The sequence below is a fragment of the Chionomys nivalis genome, chromosome 10 (genome assembly GCF_950005125.1).
Source record: "Chionomys nivalis chromosome 10, mChiNiv1.1, whole genome shotgun sequence".
In the NCBI taxonomy this organism is placed as follows: domain Eukaryota; kingdom Metazoa; phylum Chordata; class Mammalia; order Rodentia; family Cricetidae; genus Chionomys; species Chionomys nivalis.
Genome location: NC_080095.1, coordinates 2,319,463 through 2,332,133, shown reverse-complemented (window position 1 = coordinate 2,332,133; position 12,671 = coordinate 2,319,463). Strand labels below are relative to the sequence as shown.

Genomic DNA, 12,671 nt, shown 5'->3' with positions numbered 1-12,671 from the left:
GAGTTTATTTCCTCTATAGTATCTTCAGTGTCTCAGATTCTTTCTTCTATCTCTTGTATTCTGTTGGTATTACTTGTCTCGCTAGTTCCTCTTCGTTTACCTAGATTTTCCATAATTAGACTTCCCTTGGTTTGTGTTTTTTTCATTGCCTCCTTTTAATTTTTTAAGTCCTAAACTGTTTCCCTTACCTGTTTGCTTGCTTTTTCTTGGTTTTCTTGTTTATCTTGGGTGTCTTTGAGGGATTTATTCATTTCTTCTACATTTTTCTTTGTCATCTTCATTTCTTTATTTCTTTTTTCTTTCTTTCTTTCTTTAATTTAATTATTAAAGATTTCTGCCACCTCCCCGCCTCCCATTTCCCTCCCCCTCCCCCGATTAAGTCCCCCTCCCTCGTCAGTCCGAAGAGCAATCAGGGTTCCCTGCCCTGTGGGAAGTCCAAGGAACACCCACCTCCATCCAGGTCTATTAAGGTGAGCATCCAAACTGCCTAGGCTCCCACAAAGCCAGTATGTGCAGTAGGATCAAAAACCCATTGCCATTGTTCTTGAGTTCTCGTAGTCCTCATTGCCCCCTATGTTCAGCGAGTCCGGTTGTATCCCATGCTTTTTCAGACCCAGGCCAGCCGGCCTTGGTGAGTTCCTGATAGAACATCCCCATTGTCTAAGTGTGTGGGTGCACCCCTCGGGGTCCTGGTTTCCTTGCTCCTGCTCTCTCCCCATCTGCTCCTGATTTAGACCTTGAGATTTCAGTCCAGTGCTCCAATGTGGGTCTCTGTCTCTGTCTTCTTTCATTGCCTGATGAAGGTAAATATTCAGGAGGATGCCTATATGTTTTTCTTTGGGGTCACCTTCTTATTTAGCTTCTCTAGGATCACAAATTATAGGCCCAATGTCCTTTATTTATGGCTAGAAACCAAATATAAGTGAGTACATCCCATGTTCCTCTTTTTGGGTCTGACTTATATCACTCAGGATAGTGTTTTCTATTTCCATCCATTTGTATGCAAAATTCAGGAAGTCTTTTTTTACTGCTAAGTAGTACTCTAATATGTATATATTCCATACTTTCTTCATTCATTCTTCTATTGAAGGGGATCTAGGTAGTTTCCAGGTTCTGGCTATTACAAACAATGCTGCTATGAACATAGCTGAGCATATACTTTTGTTGTATGATAGGGCATCTCCTGGGTATATTCCCAAGACTGGTATTGCTGGGTCCAGGGGTAGTTGACTCCAACTTTCCTGAGAAACCACCACACTGCTTTCCAAAGTGGTTGCAAAAGTTTGCATTCCCACCAGGAATGGATGAGTGTACCCCATTCTCCACAACCTCTCCAGCAAAGGCTTTCATTGGTGTTTTTGATTTTAGCCATTCTTTTTCTTTCTTTATTTATTTAATTTAATTATTAAAGATTTCTGCCACCTCCCCACCTCCCATTTCCCTCCCCCTCCCCCAATTAATGTTGTCTTGATTTGCATTTCCCTGATCCCTAAGGAAGTTGACCATGATGTTAAATGTCTTTTGGCCATTTGAACTTCTTCTGTTGAGAATGCTCTGTTCAGCGCAGTGCCCCATTTTTTATTTGGGTTGATTAGCCTTTTACGGTCTAGTTTCTTGAGTTCTTTATGTATTTTGAAGATCAGATCTTTGTCAGTTGTGGGGTTGGTGAAGATCTTCTCCCAGTCAGTGGGTTTTCTTTTTGTCTTAGTGACAGTGTCCTTTGCTTTACAGAAGCTTCTCAGTCTCAGGAGGTCCCATTTATTCAATGTTGCCCTTAATGTCTGTGCTGGTGGTGTTACACTTAGGAAGTGGTCTCTTGTGCCCATGTGTTGTAGAGTACTTCCCACTTTCTCTCAGGTTCAGTGTGTTTGGACTGATATTCAGGTCTTTAATCTATTTGGATTTGAGTTTTGTGCATGGTGATAGATATGGATCTGTTTTCATTCTTCTACAGATTGACAACCAGCTTTGCCAGCACAATTTGTTGAAGATGCTCTCTTTTTTCCATTGTATACTTTTAGCTCCTTTATCAAAAATCAGGTGTTCATAGGTTTGTGGATTAAAGTCAGGGTCTTCTGTTCAATTCCATTGGTCAACTTCTCTGTTTTTATGCCAATACTAAGCTGTTTTCAATACTGTAGCTCTGTAATAGCATTTGAAGGCAGGGATGGTACTGCCTCCAGACAATCCTTTATTGTATAAGAATGTTTTGGCTATCCTGGGGTTTTTGTTTTTCCATATAAAGTTGATTATTGTCTTTTACAGATCTGTGAAGAATTTTGATGGGGATTGCATTGAATCTACAGATTGCTTTTGGTAGAATTGCCATTTTTACTATGTTGATCCTCCCAATCCAAGAGCAAGCAAGATCCTTTCATTTTCTGGTGTCCTCTTCGATTTCTTTCTTCAAAGACTCAAAGTTCTTGTTAAATACATCTTTCACTTTTTTGGTCAGAGTTACCCCAAGATATTTTATGCTATTTGTGGCTATCATGAAAGGTGATGCTTCTCTGATTTCCCTCTCTGCTTTCTTATCTTTAGAGTACAGGAAGGCAACTGATTTTTTGGAGTTGGTCTTGTATCCTGCCACATTACCAAAGGTGTTTATCAGCTGTAGGAGTTCTTTGGTAGAGTTTTTGGGGTGGCTTATGTATACTATCATATCATCTGCAAATAACAAAAGCTTAACTTCTTCCTTTCCAATACGAATCCCCTGATCCCCTTATGTTGTCTTATTGCTATTGCTAGAACTTCAAGCACTATATTGAAGTGGTATGGAGAGAGTGGACATCTTTGTCATGTTCCTGATTTTAGTGGAATAGCTTTGAGTTTTCTCCATTTAATTTAATGTTAGCTGTCGGCTTGCTGTAAATAGCTTTTATTATAGTTAGGTATGATCCTTGTGTCCCTAATCTCTCCAAGACATTCATCATAAAGAGGTGTTGAACTTTGTCGAATGCTTTTTCAGCATCTAATGAAATGATCATGTGGTTTTTTCTTTCAGTTTATTTATATGGTGGATTACATTCATAGATTTGCATATGTTGAACCAGCCTTGCATCTCTGGGATGAAGCCTACTTGATCACAATGGATAATTTTTCTAATGTGTTCTTGAATTCAGCTTGCCAGTATTTTATTGAGAATTTTGCGTCAATGTTCATGAGTGATATAGGCCTGTAATTCTCTTTCTTGGTTGGGTCTTTGTGTGGTTTTGGTATCAGGTAACTGTAGCTTCATAAAAGGAATTTGGCAATGACTCTTATGTTTCTATATTGTGAAATATATTAAGGAGTATAGGTATTAGGTCTTCTTAAAAGTTCTGGTAGAATTCTGGATTGAAATCATCTGGTCCTGGGCTTTTTTTAGAAGGGAGATTTTTGATAACCATTTCTAATTCTTCCCGACTAACATGTCTATTTAGATCATTCACCTGGTCTTGGATTAGCTTTGGTATATGGTACTTATCTAAAAAAAATGTCCATTTCTTTTGCATTTTCCAGTTTTGTGGCATACAGACTTTTGTAGTAAGATCTAATGATTCTCTTAATTTCCTCTCTGTGGTTATGCCCTCTTTTTCATTTCTGATCTTATTTATTTGTGTGTTCTTTCTCTGTCGTTTAATTAGTTTGGATAGGGGTTTTCAATCTTGTTGATTTTCTCCATGAACCAACTTTTTGTTTTATTCATTCTTTGGACTGTTTTCTGTGTTCCAATTTTGTTGATTTCAGCCCTCAGTTTGATTATTTTCAGGCTTCTACTCCTCCTGGGCATGTCTCCTTCTTTTTTTTCTAGAGCTTTCAGGTGGGCTGTTAAGTCCCCAATGTTTGCTTTCTCTGTTTTCTTTAAGTGGGCAATTAGTGCTATGAACTTTCCTCTGAGTACTGCTTTCATCGTGTCCCATAGGTTTGAGTATGTTGTCTGTTTGTTTTCATTAAATTCAAGGAAGACTTTAATTTCTTTCTTAATTTCTTCCTTGACCCAGGTGTGGTTCAGTAGTTGACTGTTCAGTTTCCATGAGTTTGTTGTCTTTTTGGGGGTAGCATTGTTGTTGCCATCTAACTTTAATCCGTGGTGATCTGATAAGACACAGGTGGACACTGATATTATTTTTTATCTGTGGAGGTTTCCTTGTTTCCAAGTATGAGGTCAATTTCTGAGAAGTTTCCATGAGCTGCAAAGAAGGTATATTCTTTCCTATTTGGGTGGAGTGTTTTCTAGATGTCTGTTAAGTCCATTTGCTTCATTACCTCCAACAATTCTCTTAATTCTCTATGAGGTTTCTGTCTGATTGACCTGTCCATTGGTGAGAGAGGTGTGTTGAAGTCTCCTAGTAAGTGTGTGTGGTTTGATATCTGCCTTGAGTGGGTGCTTTTATATTAGGGGCATAGATATTCAGGATTGAGACTTCATCCTGATGAATTGTTCCTGTTATGAGTATAAAGTGTCCATCTCGATCACTTCTGATTGATTTTAGTTTGAAGTCAGTTTTTTTTAGAAATTAGTATGGTCACACCCACTTTTTTCTTATGACCATTTGCTTGAAAAACCTTTTCCCAACCCTTTACTCTGAGTAGACGCCTGTCTTTGTGGTTGAGATGCGTTTCTTGCAAACAGCAGAATGTTGGATCCTGTTTTCATATCCAATCTCTTAGCCTGTGCCTTTTTATAGGTGAATTGAGACCATTAATATTAAGTGATATTAATGACCAGTGGTTGTTTACTCTGGTTATTCTTATTGTTTTTGGTAGTAGAGTTTGTCTGACTGCCTTCTTTGAGTCGTGCTGGTGAAGGGTTGCCAGATTCCTGAGTTATTGTAGACAGTGTTGGCTATGTTGGATTCCTTGGGTTGTGATTTTTCTTCTATTACATTCTGTACGGCTGGATTTGTGGCTACGTATTGTTTAAATTTGTTCTTATCCTGGAATGTCTTGTTTTCTCTATTGATAGCTTGGCTGGGTATAGTAGTTTGGGTTTGAATCCATGGTCTCTTAGTTTCTGCAGTACCTCTATCCAGGACCTGCTGGCTTTCATGGTTTCCATAGTGAAGTCAGGTATATGTCTGATCGGTTTACCTTTATAAGTTACTTGGCCTTTTTCTTTTGCAGTTCTTAATATTATTTCTTTAATCTGTATATTTTGTGTTTTGATTATAATATGGCGAGGGGATTTTTTTTTTTTGATCCAGTCTGGTGTTCTGTAGGCTTCTTGAATATTCAAAGGAATATCTTTCTTTATTTTGGGAAAGTTTTCTTCCATAATTTTGTTAAAAATATTTTCTGGGACTATGAGCTGTGACTCTTCTCCTTCTTCTATCCCTGTTATTCTTAGGTTTGGTCTTTTTATTGTGTCCCATATTTCCTGAATGTATCATGATGAGAATTTGTTGGCTTTGCAGTTTTCTTTGATCAGTGCATTTATTTTCTCTATGTTGTCTTCAGAATCTGAGATTCTTTCTTCTATCCCTTGTATTCTATTGATTATGCTTGTTTCTGTAGTCTCTCCTCATTGACCTAGATTTTCCATATTCAGCTGCTCCTCAGTTTGTGTTTTCTTCCTTGCTTCTATTTCAGTTTTCAATTCTTGAACTGTTTCCATTACCTGTTTGATCATTTTTTCTTGGTTTCCCAGTGGATCATTTACATATTTACTCATTTCTTCAAACTTCTTTTCATACTTCTCATCCATTTCTATAAGGGCGTTTTTTACATGTTGTTTAAGAGACTCTATTGCTTTCATAAAGTCAATTTTTTTACCATATACCAAAGTTAAACCAAGACCATGTGAACAATCCTAATAGACCTGTAGGTCGTGAAAAATTAGAAGCTGTTATCAAAAACCTCCCTTCCAAAAAAGTACAGGACCAGATGGTTTCAATGCGGAATTCTACCAGAACTTCCAAGAAGACCTAATACCTATACTCCTTAAGGTATTTCACAATATAGAAACAGAAGAGTCATTGCCAAATTCCTTTTATGAAGCTACAGTAACTCTGATACCAAAACCACACAAGACTCAACCAAGAAAGAGAATTACAGGCCAATCTCACTCATGAAGATCAATGCAAAAATCCTCAACAAAATACTAGCAAACCGAATCCAAGAACACATTAGAAAAATTATCCATTATGATCAAGTAGGCTTCATCCCAGACATGCAGGGCTGGTTCAACATACACAAATCTATCAATGTAACCCATCATATAAATAAACTGAAAGAAAAAAAACATATGATCGCTTCATTAGATGCTGAAAAAGCATTTGACACAATTCAACATCTCTTCTTGATAAAAGTCTTGGAGAGATTAGGGATACAACGTCATACCTAAATATAATTAAAGCTATTTACAGCAAGCCGACAACTAACATAAAATTAAATGGAGAGAAACTTAAAGCCATCCCACCTAAATCAGGAACACGCCAAGGCTGTCCACTCTCTCCATACCTCTTCAATACAGTGCTTGAAGTTTTAGCGATAGCAATAAGACAACATAAGGGGATAAAGAGGATTCGAATTGGAAAGGAAGAAGTTAAACTTGCGTTATTTGCAGATGATATGATAGTGTACATAAGCGACCCCAAAAACTCCACCAAAGAACTCCTCCAGCTGATAATCACCTTTAGTAATGTGGAAGAATACAAGAACAACTCCAAAAAATCAGTCGCCCTCTTTTTCACAAAGGATATGGAAGCAGAGAGGGAAATAAGAGAATCATCACCTTTCAGGGTAGCCGCAAACAGCATAAAATATCTTGGGGTAACTCTAACCAAGGAATTTAAAGATCTATTTGACAAGAATTTTAAGGCATTGAAGAAAGAATTGAAGAGGATACCAGAAAATGGAAGAATTGCCCTTGCTCTTGAATTGGGAGGATCAACATAGTAAAAATGGCAATTCTACCAAAGGCAATTCATAGATTCAATGCAATCCCCATCAAGGTTCCATCAAAATTCTTCACAGATCTTGAGAGGACAATAATCAACTTTATATAAATACAAAAAAAAAAAACAGGATAGCCAAAACAATCTTATACAATAAAGGAACTTCTGGAGGCTTTACCATCCCTCACTTCAAAATCTATTACAGAGCTACAGTAATGAAAACAGCGTGGTACTGGCATAAAAACAGAGAAGTCGACCAATGGAATCATACAGAAGACCCAGATTTTAACCCACAAACTTATGAACACCTCATTTTCGATAAAGGAGCTACAAATATATAATGGAAGAATTAAAGCATCTTCAACAAAACGTGCTGACACAACTGGATGTCAACCTGTAGAAGAATGAAAATAGACCCATATCTATCACCATGCACAAAACTCAAGTCCAAATGGATCAAAGACCTCAATATCAATCTGAACACACTGAACCTGATAGAAGAGAAAATGGGAAGTACCCTACAACATATGGGCACAGGAGATCGCTTCCTATGTATAACCCCAGCAGACAGACATTAAGGGCAACATTGAATAAATGGGACCTCCTGAAACTGAGAAGCTTCTGTAAAGCAAAGGACACTGTCACTAAGACAAGAAGGCAACCTACTGACTGGGAGAAGATCTTCACCAACCCCACAACATATTTTGGTCTGATCTCCAAAATATATAAAGAACTCAAGAAACTAGACATTAAAATGATAATTAACCCAATTAAAACATGGGGTACTGAATTGAACAGAGAATTCTCAACAGAAGAAGTTCAAATGGCCAAAAGATACTTAAGGTCATGCTCAACCTTCTTAGTGATCAGAGAAATGCAAATCAAAACAACTTTGTGATATTAGCTTACACCTGTCAGAATGGCTAAAATCAAAAACACCAATGATAGCCTTTGCTGGAGAGGTTGTGGAGAAAGGGGTACACTCATCCATTGCTTGTGGGAATGCAAACTTTTGCAACCACTTTGGAAATCAGTGTGGCGACTTCTCAGGAAATTTGGGATCAACCTACCCCTGGACCCAGCAATACCACTCTTTGGAATATACCCAAGAGATGCCCTATCATATGACAAAAGCATTTGTTCAACTATGTTCATGGCAGCATTATTTGTAATAGCCAGAACCTGGAAGCAACTTAGATGTCCTTCAATGGAAGAATGGATGAAGAAAGTGCGGAATATATACACATTAGAGTACTACTCTGTGGTAAAAAACAATGTCTTCTCAAATTTTGCATGCAAATGGATGGAAATAGAAAATACTATCCTGAGTGAGGTAACCCAGACTCAAAAAAAGATCATGTGATGTGCTCACTCATAATTGGTTTCTAGCCATGGATAGGGGCCACTGAGTCTATAATTTGTGATCCTAAAGAAGCAAAATAAGAGGGTGAACCCAAAGAAAAACATATTGTTATCCTTCTGGCTATGGGAAGTAGAGAAGATTGCCGGGCAAAAAATTGGAATCTTCGGGGTGGGGTGGGATGGGGGTATGGGGAGATGGGGAGAGAAAAGTGAGAATGAGAGGATGGGGGAGATCTTGGGCATATGGGATGATTGGGGATAAAGGAAGGTTGGATGGGGAGCAGGGAAGCACATATCTTAGTTAAGGGAGCCACCTAAGGGTTTGCAAGAGATTTGAACTTTGAGTGGCTACCAGGTGCTCAGGTCAATGTCCCCAGTTACTTCTTTGGGCAGCTGAGGATGGGGAACCTGAAATGACGCTGTCCTATAGCCATACTGATGAATATCTTGCATATCACCATAGAACCTTCATCTAGCGATGGATGGAGATAGAGACAGAGACCCACACTGGAGCACCGGATTGAGCTCCTAAGGTCCTAATGAGGAGCAGAAGAGGGGAGAACATGAGCAAGGAAGCCAGGACCACGAGGGGTGCACCCACCCACTGAGACAGTGGGGCTGATTTATTGTGAGCTCACCAAGGCCAGCTGGACTGTGACTGAGAAAGCATGGGAAAAACTGGACTCTCTGAACATGCCAGACAATGAGAGCTGACGAGAGGCCAAGGACAATGATACGGGGTTTTGTTCCTACTTCATGTTCTGGCTTTGTGGGAGCCTAGCCAGTTTGAATGTTCACCTTCCTAGACCTGGATGGAAGGGGGAGGACCTTGGACTTTCCACAGGGCAGGGAACCCTGACTGCTCTTGGGACTGGAGAGGGAGGAGAAGAGGAGTTGGGGGAGGGGGAGAGGGGCGGGAGGAGGGGGAGGGAAATGGGAGGCAGGGAGGAGGCGGAAAATTTTTTTTCAAATAAAGTAAATAAAAAAAAAGTCAATTTTTTCCACTTCTTCTGTGTTAGGATGTTCAAGTCCTTCTGTTATAAGTTCATTGTGTTCTGGTGTTTTCATGTTGTTTTTCAGAGTGTTGGGTGAATTCTTTCCTTGACGTCTGCCCATCTCCTCCTATCGATGCTATCTAATAGGTTTGATATAATTGTAGTGGGGCGATCTGCTCTCAGTATGGGATTCACTGTTTCATGCCTGGACTATCCTGCATCCATTGCATCTGTGAGCACCTGTGTCCACCGCGTCTTTGTGCCCCGGTGTCCGCCGCGTCTGCGCCTGCCGGTGTCCACAGCATCTGCACACACCTGTGTCCCATCTTCATTTCTTTATGGCAGTTTTTCATGTCCTGTTTAAGGTCCTCTATTATTTTCATAATGTTCCATTTAAATTTGATTTCTTCTATTTCTTCTGGAGTCGAGTGTTCAATTCTTCTTGTTGCATGATTCCTGGATTCTGGTTATGTCATGTTGCCTTTCTGGTTGTTGGAGGAATTTTTACATTGGTGTCTGCCCATCTCTTCCTTCAAATGGAGGCAAGAGAGTCTTGGTGTCTTGGTCCTAACTTTGCTATGACCAACTCTCTGGGTGGATCTCCTCAGTACAGGAGCAGGAACTGTTCCTGTCTGGATGGAACTCCTCAGCACAGAGACAGTGACACCTGGTAGTCCAAGGACACCGCAGACAAAAAGGTGAATGTGGGGGCAGGGCAGGGTTGAGTGGAAGACAGAAGGCCCTGCAGCAGAAGCTGAAGGTGCCCTGCACTCCTTTGCTGGGACCTTCTGGCCTACGTGTCCGACAGACACTTACCCCTCTCACCCATATATGTTTTTATATTAACCGTTTTAAAGGTAGGGCTATTGGTGCCTTTGAAATATCAGCAACTGCTAATTTTGGTTCATGTACAACCTGAATGGTTGGAGAGTGTTCTTTATAATACCTTCTAATATTTTAATAGAAATATACACTAATTTATGACTTGTTTCTAAGTTTGGGAGAATGCTATTCTGAATATTCCATTGTTGTAACCAATTGGGTCCCCACAAATTCATTGCTATTTTAGCCATATATGGTTTTAATTTTTCTCTCTGTCCTGCTAGTCCTATACATTCAACCCATCTTACACTCTTTTTTATGTGAGATAAAGATCCAATATCTAAAACATGAACATTTACATCCTAAAGAGGCCAGTTTGGATGACAAGATTTTGATGAAATTATTGTTACATCCATACCTGTGACTACCAGAACTTCAATGACAATATCATTTCTTTGTATATTTAATTTTGTTCTTTGTTCATTCATAGAAGTTGCCAAAATACTCACTTTATGGTTTTCCAGAATTTTCTTTTCCTTCTTCTATAGTTGTTCTATTATCCAGAGCAGTACGATTTCTTACAATAGACATTAGGTTGTTTAATTGCCTGGGAATAAAGTTTCCTCTATGAGCCAGAATTGGTTACAAGCACCTCACAGAGTTTTCTGATTACAAAATATTACCTTGAATGATCCTCATTGACCTACATTCATTAGTCCAATGTCTGCCATTGCAACATCTTTTGCATCATCCAGAAGAGATGAGCATTTTGAATGGATTATTATTAGGAAAAACATTGTTTCTAGGAAAGCCCTAACTACAATATATATTAAGGGTACCTTGTTCACCACAATTATAGCATTTGCCATTTTGACTTTTTAACAAACCTTTGGTAATCACCTCTCCTATTCATGCATCATCATGATCATGAGATTCAATACTAACTGTATCTTAAATTCATTCCACAGAGTGATGACCTTATCTTTCATTGCCTAATTATCCTTCTGAATAGAGAATTGGCATTTTTAAAAGCCAGAGATTCAATTATTATTTGTGCAGATTATGAATTTGGTATCATTCTATTTACTGATAAAGTAAATCTTTGTAAGAAATATATAAAGTGTTTCTTTGGGCCCTGTATAACTTTAGTAAATGACTCAGTTTTCTTTATTATTTCTTTAATTGTGTTCCAAATATTTAAAGCTGATGCACAGTATAAATGCAAGGTGTGGTAATCAAATACAGTTTGTCTTTCTGTAGTACATATTCTCCTTCTCCAAGAAATTGGTCTCAGAAGATTTTCCTACCTCTAGTTTTACTCTGTTGTTCAATAATCTTTACCTCTTCTCTGAACCACATACTCCATTGTATCTGTGAACCTGGCTCTAAAACAACTTCAACCAATTTTATCCAGTCATTAGGGATAATTTTATTACAAGCTGACCTTGGGTTTAACATTTCCCTCACAAATGGTGAATGCATGCCATATAAGACTTAAACTTCCTTGAATCTCCTTAAGTCTGACACTGGTTATTTGTAACATAGCTTCTGCCTTGTGGCTATTTCTGTAAGGATACTAGATATATAATTGTCTGAAATCTTTGGTTGTCCCTCTCTGTTCTTTAATTTTTCTGTTTACTGAAGAGGACATCAATCTATTTTCAGCTTAATTAAAAAAATAATATTATCTATTTAGGCATTTCTGTGTGCTTGTGTGAGTTTATGTGTGCCACATGTGTAGAGATATCCATGGTGTTCAGACATTAGTGGTGGTCAGCTACTTGTTTGGATGTCAGAACTGAACCTGGGTCCTTTAGAAGATGTCCAAAACTCTAGAATTGACAACATCTCACTTCCTGGACAGTTACCCAAAGTTCTTCTGTATTATTGGGGCATCCATCATCAGCATCCAGGCCCATAGTATCCAGCAGACTTTTTCATGAAGCAAGAAATTTCAAAGAGAGTGCAGTCATTTTCTTCTGTATCTTGAAGAATGTCTTGCAGACTTTTGCATGAAGTAGGAAGACAAATTGAATCATATGCCAGGGTTAAACATGGCCAGAGAAAACACTTTACTGAATTTTCACAAAGATTAACTAAGGCTGTACAAATATGAGTAACAGACAAAGATGCTGGAGGAGTAATTATTGAGTCTCTGGCCTTTGAAAATGCCAACTTAGAATGCAAAAAGATACTTGGGACTTAAAAGATCAGCACCTATGGATGAATAGATCCTGCATGCAATGAACATTGAGACATTTGATTATAATACTGAATCTTGGGTAGGAGAAGCAATTTCCAAAGAATGAGGAGACATCAAAATGCCAAATGTTTTAAATGTGGTAGAATAGGACATCTGAGAAGGGATTGTAGGCAAGGAATTCATAGGAATAACATCCCCTTTGGGGATGACAAAAATAGGAGGACTCAGCCTTCAGGTATATGTAGAAGGTGTGGCAAAGGCTGACATTGGAACAATGAATGCAGAGCAACACAAAGACAAAAGGTCTCCTACACCACTCTCCACCATTCCTGCCCAAACTATAAACTACTCAGAGATGTTAAGGCTTCCCATGGTGAGTCAACAAAATATAGCACACTGCTTTGAGGCAGA

The 12,671-nt window shown here is 38.7% G+C and overlaps 1 protein-coding gene across 9 annotated transcripts in view; it reads left to right on the top strand.

Annotated features, from left to right (window-relative positions):
- Positions 1-12,671, top strand: part of Tmem196 (transmembrane protein 196) — a 142,623-nt gene that overhangs the window by 95,914 nt on the left and 34,038 nt on the right. The gene's annotated exons all lie outside the window — the stretch shown is intronic.